Source organism: Cryptomeria japonica, unplaced genomic scaffold (assembly GCF_030272615.1).
Source record: "Cryptomeria japonica unplaced genomic scaffold, Sugi_1.0 HiC_scaffold_42, whole genome shotgun sequence".
Classification (NCBI taxonomy): Eukaryota; Viridiplantae; Streptophyta; class Pinopsida; order Cupressales; family Cupressaceae; genus Cryptomeria; species Cryptomeria japonica.
The window spans coordinates 102,501-115,000 of record NW_026728864.1 but is presented as its reverse complement, the minus strand read 5'-3'; the positions used below and the strand labels follow the sequence as shown (position 1 = coordinate 115,000).

Genomic DNA, 12,500 nt, shown 5'->3' with positions numbered 1-12,500 from the left:
GGTGCAACACCGGGACTTCCCGGGAGGTCACCCATCCCAGTACTACTCCGGCCCAAGCGCGCTTAACTGCGGAGTTCTGATGGGATCCGGTGCACTAACGCTGGTATGATCGCACCCGTTATGAGCTTGTCGCAGTGTGTACTTAGCAAACCGCGACCCACGTGCGAATCCACCCCGGCCACCCACCCCCGTCGAGGTGCACACCCTCCCTCGCGAAGTGCGCCCCGTTCGCCAAGTGTGAGCCCTGCCCGGGTGCGCGCACCTTGCTAGGGCGTCGGGTGTGCACCCGGCCCGGCCTACGTGCGTGCACCTGGACGGGGCGTCGTGTGCGTGCAGTGTCCCGTCTGCAACGCGGTGCCCACACACCACCTCGGGCGCAACGACCTGCGCTCACATGTGGGCCGAGTGCACCTTGGTGCATGTTCGGGGCGCCTCGGGTGCACGCTCGATCTTGCCCCGGTGCACCAAGGCGCTCGGTTTGCCCCGGGTGCGCACTTGGTGCAAGGTGGGCACCCAAAATAGGGATCAAGCACCAAAACACAAGTTTCGGGATGCAAAATGGGACCCAAGGACCACAAATGCGTTCCAAGACCCATGATGGGTCCACGAGAACAAAAATGTGTTCCGAGACTTAATAAACAAATATTGGGTTTTAGGAGAAGAAACATGCTCTGATGCCCAAAACGAGAATCGACCCCGAAAAGGCCACAGGCCAAAAGTGGGATGCGAGACAAAAAAAAATGGGACCCGAGGACCAAAATTGGGTTCCCAGGTCGAAGACAGGGCAACCGGACAAGAAACGACCTCTAAGGCTCGAAATGAGTCCCGACGACTAAAACTTGACAAGAAGCACCCATCAGGCACCCAACTCGACACCCATGGGATGCCGACCCACCCGGGCTTCCACCTAGCACACCTTGGCACCCACCCACCCTCGCACCCAACCTCGCACCCAACTTAGCACCTTTGAACCCACATTGGCACTCACCCTGACCCTGGCACCTTGGAACCCACATTGGCACTCACCTTGACCCTGGCACCCACCTTTGCACTCACCTTGGGACCCACCCTGGCTCCCACCTCGGCACCCACCCAGACACCCACCTTGGTTCCTTGGCACCCACCTTGGATCCTTGGCACCCACCCCGACACCCACCTTGGCACGCAACTTGGCTACTTGCCACCCACCTTGGCTCCTTGACGCCCACCCCGACAACCACCCCGTGACCTACCCTGGCTAGGGTTGGTGCACACCCACCCTGGTGCCCACCTTGGCACCCACCCCATGACCCACCTTGGCACGCACCTTAGTACCCACCCCGTTACCCACCCTAGGACCCACCCCGTGACCCACCTTGGCCAGGGTGGGTGCACCCACCCTGGTGCCCACCTTGGCACCCACCCATCCTAGCACCCAGCCTGTGACCGGGCTTGGAACCCAACCTTGCACCCGTCTTGGCCAGTGTGGGTGCGCACCCATCCTGGCACCCACGTTGTGACACACCCTTTAACCCACGCACCCTAGCAGCCACGTTGGCACCCACCTTGGAACACAACCTAGCAACTTGGCACCCACCCCGTGACCCACCTTGGCATCCACCATAGCAGTCGCCCACTTGGCACCCACCTTGGAACCCAAGTTGGCACCCACCTCGGCACCCACCTTGACACTTGTGGACCCACCTTGCCACTCACCCTAGCATCGACCCATCCTAGCACCCACCCTGGCACCTTTGCACCCTAGCACTCACCCATCCTAGCACCTAACCTGTGACCCACCTTGACACTCACCCTCGCACCCACCTTGGAACCCAACCTAGCACCCACCCACCCTGACACCAACCCTAGCACCTACCCACCCTTGCACCCACCCTGTGACCCATCTTGGCACCCACCCATCCTACCACTCAACCTATCACCCACCTTCTCACCCACCTTGGCATCCACCTTAGCACCCACCCACACTGGCACCTTGGCACCCACCTCGGGCAAGGTGGGTGCACACCCACCCTGACACCCAATTTAGAACCAACCGAGCATGTTACCCACCTTGGCACCCACATTGCAGCCCACCCTAGTACCCACCCTATGACCCACATTGGCATCCACACCCTAGCACCCAGGCACCTCGACACCCGCCTTGACACGCACCCTAGCACTAAACCTGTGACCCACCTTGGAACTCACCCTAGAACCCACCCACCCTGTGAACCACCTTGGCATCCACCTTAGCACCCACCCACCTTGGCACCCACTCTAGCACTCACCCATCCTAACACCCAACTTGTTACCCACCTTGGCACCCGCCCTCGCGTCCACCTTGAAACCCACCCTAGCACCCACCCACGCAGGAGCCCACCTTGGCACCCAACCTAACACCCACGCATCCTGGCACCCAACTTGTGACCCACCTTGGAACCCACCCTAGTACCCACCTTTGAACCCACTATATCACCAACCCACCTTGGCACCCACCCTATGACCCTCTTTGGAATCCACCCTAGCACGCACCCACCCTGGCACCCACCATGGAGCGCACCCTAGCACCCACCCACCTCGGCACGCACCTCAACACCCACCTTGGTGTGCGCACTGCGCCAACCTCTCAAAGACCCTATGTGGTGCGCTCCAAAGTGTACACCTTTGGTGCGCTCCAAGGTGCGCACCTTTGGTGCACACCGAGGTGCACACCAAAGTGTGCACCGAGGTGAGCACCAAAGTGCACTCCAAGGTGCACACCAAGGCGTGCACCTTTGGTGCGGTCAATGCAAACGAATTCGGAAGTTGGGGTCGATGTCCTAATCGCTGCTGCAGACTACACGTATGAGAATCGGACAAATAGCTTTATATAGGGGAGGTGTTGCGTTTGATGGGTCGACTCCCCTGGTTGTGTGCACTGCACCAACTTCAAAGACCCTGTCTTGTTTAAGAAGTCAAAAGTTGGGGTGGATGTCCTAATCATTGCTGCAGTCTACGCATGTATGAGAATCAGACAAATAGCTTATATAGGGGAGGTGTTGCATTCGGTGGGTTGACTCCCCTGGTTGTGCGCACTGCGCCAACCTCAAAGACCCCGCATAGCAGAAGAAGTCGGAAGTCGGATTTTGGTGAGCACCAAGGCGTGCACCTTTGGTGCGGTCAACGCAGACGAATTCAGAAGTTGGGGTGGATGTCCTAATCGTTGTTGCAGGCTACACATGTATGAGAATCAGACAAATAGCTTATATAGGGGAGGTGTTGGGTTTGATGGGTCAACTCCCTTGGTTGTGCGCATTACGCCAACCTCAAAGACCTTGTTTTCGTTAAGAAGTCAAAAGTTGGGGTCAATGTCCTAATGGCTCCTGTAGGCTACACATGTATGAGAATCGGACAAATAGCTTATATAGGGGAGGTGTTGGGTTTGATGGGTCGACTCCCCTGGTTGTGCGCATTACGTCAACCTCAAAGACCTTGTTTTCGTTAAGAAGTCAAAAGTTGGGGTCGATGTCCTAATTGCTCCTGTAGACTACACATGTATGAGAATCAGACAAATAGCTTATATAGGGGAGGTGTTGGGTTTGATGGGTTGACTCCCCTAGTTGTTCGCATTACACCAACCTCAAAGACCTTGTTTTCGTTTAGAAGCCGAAAGTTGGGGTCGATGTCCTAATTGCTCCTGCAGGCTACGCATGTATGAGAATCAGACAAATAGCTTATATAGGGGAGGTGTTGGGTTTGATGGGTCGACTCCCCTGGTTGTGCGCATTGCGCCAACCTCAAAGACCCTGCATTGCGGATGAAGTCGAAAGTCAGAGTTTGGTGTGCTACAAGGTGTGGTCGAAGGTGCTCACCTAGGTGTGCACCTTTGGAGCGCAGGAAAAGTGCCCTCCAAAAGTGCGCACCTTTGGAGTGCACAAAAGTGCCCTCCAAAAGTGCGCACCTTTGGAGCGCACAAAAGTGCCCTCCAAAAAGTGCCCTCCAAAAGTGCGCACCTTTGGAGCGCACAAAAGTGCCCTCCAAAAAGTGCCCTCCAAAAGTGCGCACCTTTGGAGTGCAGAAAAGTGCCCTCCAAAAAGTGCCCTCCAAAAGTGTGCACCTTTGGAGTGCACAAAAGTGCCCTCCAAAAGTGCGCACCTTTGGAGCGCAGAAAAGTGCCCTCCAAAAAGTGCCCTCCAAAAGTGCGCACCTTTGGAGCGCAGAAAAGTGCCCTCCAAAAAGTGCCCTCCAAAAGTGCGCACCTTTGGAGCGCAGAAAAGTGCCCTCCAAAAGTGCGCACCTTTGGAGCGCAGAAAAGTGCCCTCCAAAAAGTGCCCTCCAAAAGTGCGCACCTTTGGAGCGCACAAAAGTGCCCTCCAAAAAGTGCCCTCCAAAAGTGCGCACCTTTGGAGCGCACAAAAGTGCCCTCCAAAAGTGCGCACCTTTGGAGCGCACAAAAGTGCCCTCCAAAAGTGCGCACTTTTGGTGCGCACCAAGGCGCTGGTTCGGTCGTTGCAGGCGAGTTCGGAAGTTGGGGTCGATGTCCTGAGCGGAGGTGCAAACTACACAGGTGTCGGAATCGGACAAATAGCTTATATAGGGGAGGTGTATGCTTCGATGGGTCGACTCCCCAGGTTGAGCGCACCGCGCCAACCTCAAAGACCCTACGGTATGGATGAAGTCGGAAGTTGGGTCCGATGACCGATTCGATTAGTAGGTATGCTCATGAGGTCGGAATTTGGGTCCGATGACCTGCCATGTGCAGGAAGGCGAATGTTGGCACTGTGCGTTGCAAGGTGCACACCAAGGTGCTGGTGCGGTCTTTTTAGTCGAGTTCGGAAGTTGGGGTCGATGTCCTGATCGGAGGTGCAAGCTACACAGGTGTGGGAATCGGACAAATAGCTTATATAGGGGAGGTGTATGCTTCGTTGGGTCGACTCCCCGGGTTGAGCGCACCGCGCCAACCTCAAAGACCCTACGGTATGGATGAAGTCGGAAGTTGGGTCCGATGACCGATTCGATATGTAGGCATACTCGCGAGGTCGGAATTTGGGTCCGATGACCTGCCATGTGCAGGAAGGCGAATGTTGGCACTGTGCGTTGCAAGGTGCGCACCAAGGCGCTGGTTCGGTCGTTGCAGGCGAGTTCGGAAGTTGGGGTCGATGTCCTGATCGGAGGTGCAAACTACACAGGTGTGGGAATCGGACAAATAGCTTATATAGGGGAGGTGTATGCTTCGTTGGGTCGACTCCCCGGGTTGAGCGCACCGCGCCAACCTCAAAGACCCTACGGTATGGATGAAGTCGGAAGTTGTGTCCGATGACCGATTCGATATGTAGGCATACTCGCGAGGTCGGAATTTGGGTCCGATGACCTGCCATGTGCAGGAAGGCGAATGTTGGGACTGTGCGTCGCAAGGTGCGCACCAAGGCGCTGGTGCCGTCGTTGCAGTCGAGTTCGGAAGTTGGGGTCGATGTCCTGGTCAGAGGTGCAAACTACACAGGTGTGGGAATCGGACAAATAGCTTATATAGGGGAGGTGTATGCTTCGATGGGTCGACTCCCCGGGTTGAGCGCACCGCGCCAACCTCAAAGACCCTACAGTATGGATGAAGTCGGAAGTTGGGTCCGATGACCGATTCGATACGTAGGCATATTGGCGAGGTCTGAATTTGTGTCCGATGACCTGCCATGCGCAGGAAGGCGGAATTTGGGTCCGATGACCGAGTTGATGGCGTGCCATGCGCAGAAAGGCGGAATTTGGGTCCGATGACCGAGTTGATGTTGATGGCCCGCCATGCACAGGAAGGCGGAATTTGGGTCCGATGACCGATTTGAAGGCGTGCCATGCGCAGAAAGGCGGAGTTTGGGTCCGATGACCGAGTTGATATTGATGGCCCGCCATGCGCAGGAAGGCGGAATTTGGGTCCGATGACCTGACATACGCATGGAGTCCGACTCGGGGGCCGATGTTCGATTCGATGACTTGCATTGTGGGTAAAGTCGGAAGTTGTGGTCTTTGACCCGATTCGATGACCAGACTTCGGCTGCTTGAGAATCGGACAAATAACTTATATAGGGGAGGTAGTGTTCTCGAGCATCCTCCCCCCGTGCCCGTTTATGTCGATTGATGCTGGTGCTCGACTGGTTGGAGCGCTCGGATGCAAAAATCTTGCACCAGGATTTATCGATTGTGATGGACACGGCAAGTCTCCTGATTGCTATGCAGGAGCTCATCGTGAATCTCTATGCGGCCTTGGTATGGACTCGACCTGCGGAATGGTTCGGCAATGGTAGTCGCTCCAACACGTCCTTGCAATGGCCACAGAGGTGATTCGACTAGAGCTCCAGTCTAGCTTTTGGGTTGCTTGGCGGACTGGTATAGCCGCGATCGAGTTCCGGCCATGAACGTTTTAGATAGCTCTTGGGCTTTCTGGGACGGAAGTCGGAAGTTTGGGCTGTTGTCCGATTTGATGACCATTCTTCGGATGTGTGAGAATCGGACAAATAACTTATATAGGGGACTGTGTTGTCTCACGCAGCCCCCTCCGTGCCCCTCTATCTCGACCGATGTTGGTGCTTGAAAGGGTTGGGATCGCTCGGATTTATAAACGTGCACCACCATTTGTCGAGTGTGAGGGACGCGGCAGGTCTCCTAAATGCTATACGGGCGCTCTCTGAGAATCTCTATCCGGCCTCGACACAGACTAGTCTTGCTGAATGGTTTGGCACTGGTAGTCGATCCAACACGTCGTTGTTGTGGCCGCCTAGGCGATTCGATTCGAGCCCCCGTCTAGCTTTTGGGTTGCTTGGCGGATTTTGCCCTATCCGCAAGTGAGCTCGGTCCCTAAACGTTCGAGAAACCCGATTGCTATGCGCCGACTCTCTTTCTTGCGAGCCTCCATCTAGCTTTTGGGTCTCTACGGAACGGAAGTCGGAATCTGGGACCGTTGTTTGATTCGACGAGGCAGACTACGGTTGTGCGAGAATCGGACAAATAACTTATATAGGGGAGGTGTTGACTGGAGCATTCTCCCCCGTGCCCCTCTAACTCGACCAATGCTGGCGCTCGAACGGTGGTAGCGCTCGGATTTTCGTTGAGCGCCAGCATTGGTCGATTTAGAGGGGCATGCGAGATTCCCGAATGCTATGCGAGGGCTCTAACGGAAATGTCTATTGGTTTCGGTATGGATGCAATTGCGAGTGGTTCGGCAAAGGTAGTCGTTCCGATGCGTCCATGTCGTGGCCAAATCGATAATTCGATTTGAGCCCTCGTATAGCATTTGGGTCTCTCGATGTGATTCCGCATTCCAGTCCCTTTGGGCACTGCTTGAGCCGCATCCCAGGGGGTTCCCTTCCCAATAATCTGCCTCGCAACCCGATTGCTATGCGGTGAGGCTCCTCGGCCGCCTCGGAACTATCTGTGTATCAGACGCATCGCGGGATAAGGGGTTGGCAACGGTAGTCGCCCCAAGCGCGTCCGATGCTTGGACCATTCCGAGGCGGCCCTGAAGCCTCTTCCGTCTAGCCGTTGGGTCCTTCTCGCCGCATCCCTTGCCTCGCACCCCGATTGCTATGCGGTGAGGCTCCTCGGCCGCCTTGGAACTATCTGTGTATCAGACGCATCGCGGGATAAGGGGTTGTCACTGGTAGTCGCCCCAAGCGCGTCCGATGCTTGGACCATTCCGAGGCGGCCCTGAAGCCTCTTCCGTCTAGCCGTTGGGTCCTTCTCGCCGCATCCCTCGACTCGCACCCCGATTGCTATGCGGTGAGGCTCCTCGGCCGCCTTGGAACTATCTGTGTATCGGACGCGTCGCGGGATAAGGGGTTGTCACTGGTAGTCGCCCCAAGCGCGTCCGATGCTTGGACCATTCCGAGGCGGCCCTGAAGCCTCTTCCGTCTAGCCGTTGGGTCCTTCTCGCCGCATCCCTCGCCTCGCACCCCGATTGCTATGCGGTGAGGCTCCTCGGCCGCCTTGGAACTATCTGTGTATCGGACGCGTCGCGGGATAAGGGGTTGTCACTGGTAGTCGCCCCAAGCGCGTGCGATGCATGGACCATTCCCAGGCGGCCCTGAAGCCTCTTCCGTCTAGCCGTTGGGTCCTTCTCGCCGCATCCCTCGCCTCGCACCCCGATTGCTATGCGGTGAGGCTCCTCGGCCGCCTTGGAACTATCTGTGTATCGGACGCGTCGCGGGATAAGGGGTTGTCACTGGTAGTCGCCCCAAGCGCGTCCGATGCTTGGACCATTCCGAGGCGGCCCTGAAGCCTCTTCCGTCTAGCCGTTGGGTCCTTCTCGCCGCATCCCTCGCCTCGCACCCCGATTGCTATGCGGTGAGGCTCCTCGGCCGCCTTGGAACTATCTGTGTATCGGACGCGTCGCGGGATAAGGGGTTGTCACTGGTAGTCGCCCCAAGCGCGTCCGATGCTTGGACCATTCCGAGGCGGCCCTGAAGCCTCTTCCGTCTAGCCGTTGGGTCCTTCTCGCCGCATCCCTCGCCTCGCACCCCGATTGCTATGCGGTGAGGCTCCTCGGCCGCCTTGGAACTATCTGTGTATCGGACGCGTCGCGGGATAAGGGGTTGTCACTGGTAGTCGCCCCAAGCGCGTCCGATGCTTGGACCATTCCGAGGCGGCCCTGAAGCCTCTTCCGTCTAGCCGTTGGGTCCTTCTCGCCGCATCCCTCGCCTCGCACCCCGATTGCTATGCGGTGAGGCTCCTCGGCCGCCTTGGAACTATCTGTGTATCGGACGCATCGCGGGATAAGGGGTTGTCACTGGTAGTCGCCCCAAGCGCGTCCGATGCTTGGACCATTCCGAGGCGGCCCTGAAGCCTCTTCCGTCTAGCCGTTGGGTCCTTCTCGCCGCATCCCTCGCCTCGCACCCCGATTGCTATGCGGTGAGGCTCCTCGGCCGCCTTGGAACTATCTGTGTATCGGACGCGTCGCGGGATAAGGGGTTGTCACTGGTAGTCGCCCCAAGCGCGTCCGATGCTTGGACCATTCCGAGGCGGCCCTGAAGCCTCTTCCGTCTAGCCGTTGGGTCCTTCTCGCCGCATCCCTCGCCTCGCACCCCGATTGCTATGCGGTGAGGCTCCTCGGCCGCCTTGGAACTATCTGTGTATCGGACGCGTCGCGGGATAAGGGGTTGTCACTGGTAGTCGCCCCAAGCGCGTCCGATGCTTGGACCATTCCGAGGCGGACCTGAAGCCTCTTCCGTCTAGTCGTTGGGTCCTTCTCGCCGCATCCCTCGCCTCGCACCCCGATTGCTATGCGGTGAGGCTCCTCGGCCGCCTTGGAACTATCTGTGTATCGGACGCGTCGCGGGATAAGGGGTTGTCACTGGTAGTCGCCCCAAGCGCGTCCGATGCTTGGACCATTCCGAGGCGGCCCTGAAGCCTCTTCCGTCTAGCCGTTGGGTCCTTCTTGCCGCATCCCTCGCCTCGCACCCCGATTGCTATGCGGTGAGGCTCCTCGGCCGCCTTGGAACTATCTGTGTATCGGACGCGTCGCGGGATAAGGGGTTGTCACTGGTAGTCGCCCCAAGCGCGTCCGATGCTTGGACCATTCCGAGGCGGCCCTGAAGCCTCTTCCGTCTAGCCGTTGGGTCCTTCTCGCCGCATCCCTCGCCTCGCACCCCGATTGCTATGCGGTGAGGCTCCTCGGCCGCCTTGGAACTATCTGTGTATCGGACGCATCGCGGGATAAGGGGTTGTCACTGGTAGTCGCCCCAAGCGCGTCCGATGCTTGGACCATTCCGAGGCGGCCCTGAAGCCTCTTCCGTCTAGCCGTTGGGTCCTTCTCGCCGCATCCCTCGCCTCGCACCCCGATTGCTATGCGGTGAGGCTCCTCGGCCGCCTTGGAACTATCTGTGTATCGGACGCGTCGCGGGATAAGGGGTTGTCACTGGTAGTCGCCCCAAGCGCGTCCGATGCTTGGACCATTCCGAGGCGGACCTGAAGCCTCTTCCGTCTAGCCGTTGGGTCCTTCTCGCCGCATCCCTCGCCTCGCACCCCGATTGCTATGCGGTGAGGCTCCTCGGCCGCCTTGGAACTATCTGTGTATCGGACGCGTCGCGGGATAAGGGGTTGTCACTGGTAGTCGCCCCAAGCGCGTCCGATGCTTGGACCATTCCGAGGCGGCCCTGAAGCCTCTTCCGTCTAGCCGTTGGGTCCTTCTCGCCGCATCCCTCGCCTCGCACCCCGATTGCTATGCGGTGAGGCTCCTCGGCCGCCTTGGAACTATCTGTGTATCGGACGCGTCGCGGGATAAGGGGTTGTCACTGGTAGTCGCCCCAAGCGCGTCCGATGCTTGGACCATTCCGAGGCGGACCTGAAGCCTCTTCCCTCTAGCCGTTGGGGCTTTCTCGCCGCATCCCTCGCCTCGCACCCCGATTGCTATTCGGTGAGGCTCCTCGGCCGCCTTGGAACTATCTGTGTATCGGACGCATCGCGGGATAAGGGGTTGGCAGTGGTAGTCGCCCCAAGCGCGTCCGATGCTTGGACCATTCCGAGGCGGCCCTGCAGCCTCTTCCGTCTAGCCGTTGGGGCCATCTCGCTGCATCCCCCACCTCGCACCACGATTGCTATGCGGTGAGGCTCCTTGGCCGCCTCGGAACTATCTGTGTATCGGACGCATCGCGGGATAAGGGGTTGTCACTGGTAGTCGCCCCAAGCGCGTCCGATGCTTGGACTATTCCGAGGCGGCCCTGCAGCCTCTTCCGTCTAGCCGTTGGGGCCATCTCGCCGCATCCCCCAGCTCCTCGGCCGCCTCGGAACTATCTGTGTATCGGACGCATCGCGGGATAAGGGGTTGGCAGTGGTAGTCGCCCCAAGCGCGTTCGATGCTTGGACTATTCCGAGGCGGCCCCGCAGCCTCTTCCGTCTACCCTTTGGGGCCATCTCGCCGCATCCCTCGCCTCGCACCCCGATTGCTATGCGGTGAGGCTCCTCGGCCGCCTGGGAACTATCTTCGTATCGGATGCATCGCGGGATAAGGGGTTGTCACTGGTAGTCGCCCCAAGCGCGTCCGATGCTTGGACTATTCCGAGGCGGCCCTGTGGCCTCTTCCGTCTAGCCGTTGGGGCCATCTCGCCGCATCCCTCACCTCGCACCCCCATTGCTATGCGGTGAGGCTCCTCGGCCGCCTTGGAACTGTCTTCGTATCGGAAGCATCGCGGGATAAGGGGTTGTCACTGGTAGTCGCCCCAAGCGCGTCCGATGCTTGGACTATTCCGAGGCGGCCCTGCAGCCTCTTCCGTCTAGCCGTTGGGGCCATCTCGCCGCATCCCCCACCTCGCACCCGGATTGCTATGCGGTGAGGCTCCTCGGCCGCCTTGGAACTATCTTCGTATCGGACGCATCGCGGGATAAGGGGTTGTCACTGGTAGTCGCCCCAAGCGCGTCCGATGCTTGGACTATTCCGACGCGGCCCTGTGGCCTCTTCCGTCTAGCCGTTGGGGCCATCTCGCCGCATCCCCCACCTCGCACCCCGATTGCTATGCGGTGAGGCTCCTCGGCCGCCTTGGAACCATCTTCGTATCGGACGCATCGCGGGATGAGGGGTTGTCACTGGTAGTCGCCCCAAGCGCGTCCGATGCTTGGACCATTCCGAGGCGGCCCTGAAGCCTCTTCCGTCTAGCCGTTGGGGCCTTCCCGCCCCATCCCTCGCCTCGCACCCCCGATTGCTATGCGGTGAGGCTCCTCGGCCGCCTTGGAACCATCTGTGTATCGGACGCATCGCGGGATAAGGGGTTGGCACTGGTAGTCGCCCCAAGCGCGTCCGATGCTTGGAGCATTCCGAGGTGGCCCTGAAGCCTCTTCCGTCTAGCCGTTGGGGCCTTCCCGCCCCATCCCTCGCCTCGCACCCCGATTGATATGCGGTGAGGCTCCTCGGCCGCCTTGGAACTATCTGTGTATCGGACGCATCGCGGGATAAGGGGTTGGCACTGGTAGTCGTCCCAATCGCGTCCGATGCTTGGACCATTCCGAGGCGGCCCTGCAGCCTCTTCCGTTTAGCCGTCGGGGCCTTCCCGCCGCATCCCTCGCCTCGCATCCCGATTCCTATGCGGTGAGTCTTCTCGGCCGCCGCGGAACTATACCTGTTATTGCTACTGCATCCTTCGGCTGGTAACCTCCTCTGCCGCCTTGGAACGTTCTCTTTGTCGGACGCGTCGCGGGATAAGGGGTTGGCACTGGTAGTCGCCCCAAGCGCGCCCGATGCATAGACCGCTCCGAGTTGACCTTGCTTTCAGCCTCTCACATGCATAGACCTCTCTGAGTCGACCCTGCAGCCTCTCACGTTTAGCCTTTGGAATCTCGCCTCACAACATGATTGCTATCCTTGATGCATCCCTTGCCTCGAGCCCTGATTGCTTTCTTGGCTGCATCCCTCCTCTCCTCACAGCCCGGTTGTCATCACTGCTTCATCCGTCGCTTCATGCATTCTGGCTGCTGGGCCCTTCCCACCGCACACCTCGATTGCTATCTCTTCTGCATCACACACCCCGATTGCTATCTCTGCTACATCCCTCGGCTCTCACTTCTGCATC

The 12,500-nt window shown here is 58.8% G+C and overlaps 1 non-coding gene across 1 annotated transcript in view; it reads right to left on the bottom strand.

The window, feature by feature from the left end:
* LOC131862336 (5S ribosomal RNA) overlaps nucleotides 1–117 on the bottom strand; it is a 119-nt gene extending 2 nt beyond the window's left edge. The window contains exon 1 of the ribosomal RNA XR_009361352.1: nucleotides 1–117. This exon is cut by the window's left edge and continues 2 nt beyond it. This is a non-coding gene — a ribosomal RNA (5S ribosomal RNA).
* Nucleotides 118–12,500: the final 12,383 nt, after the last annotated feature.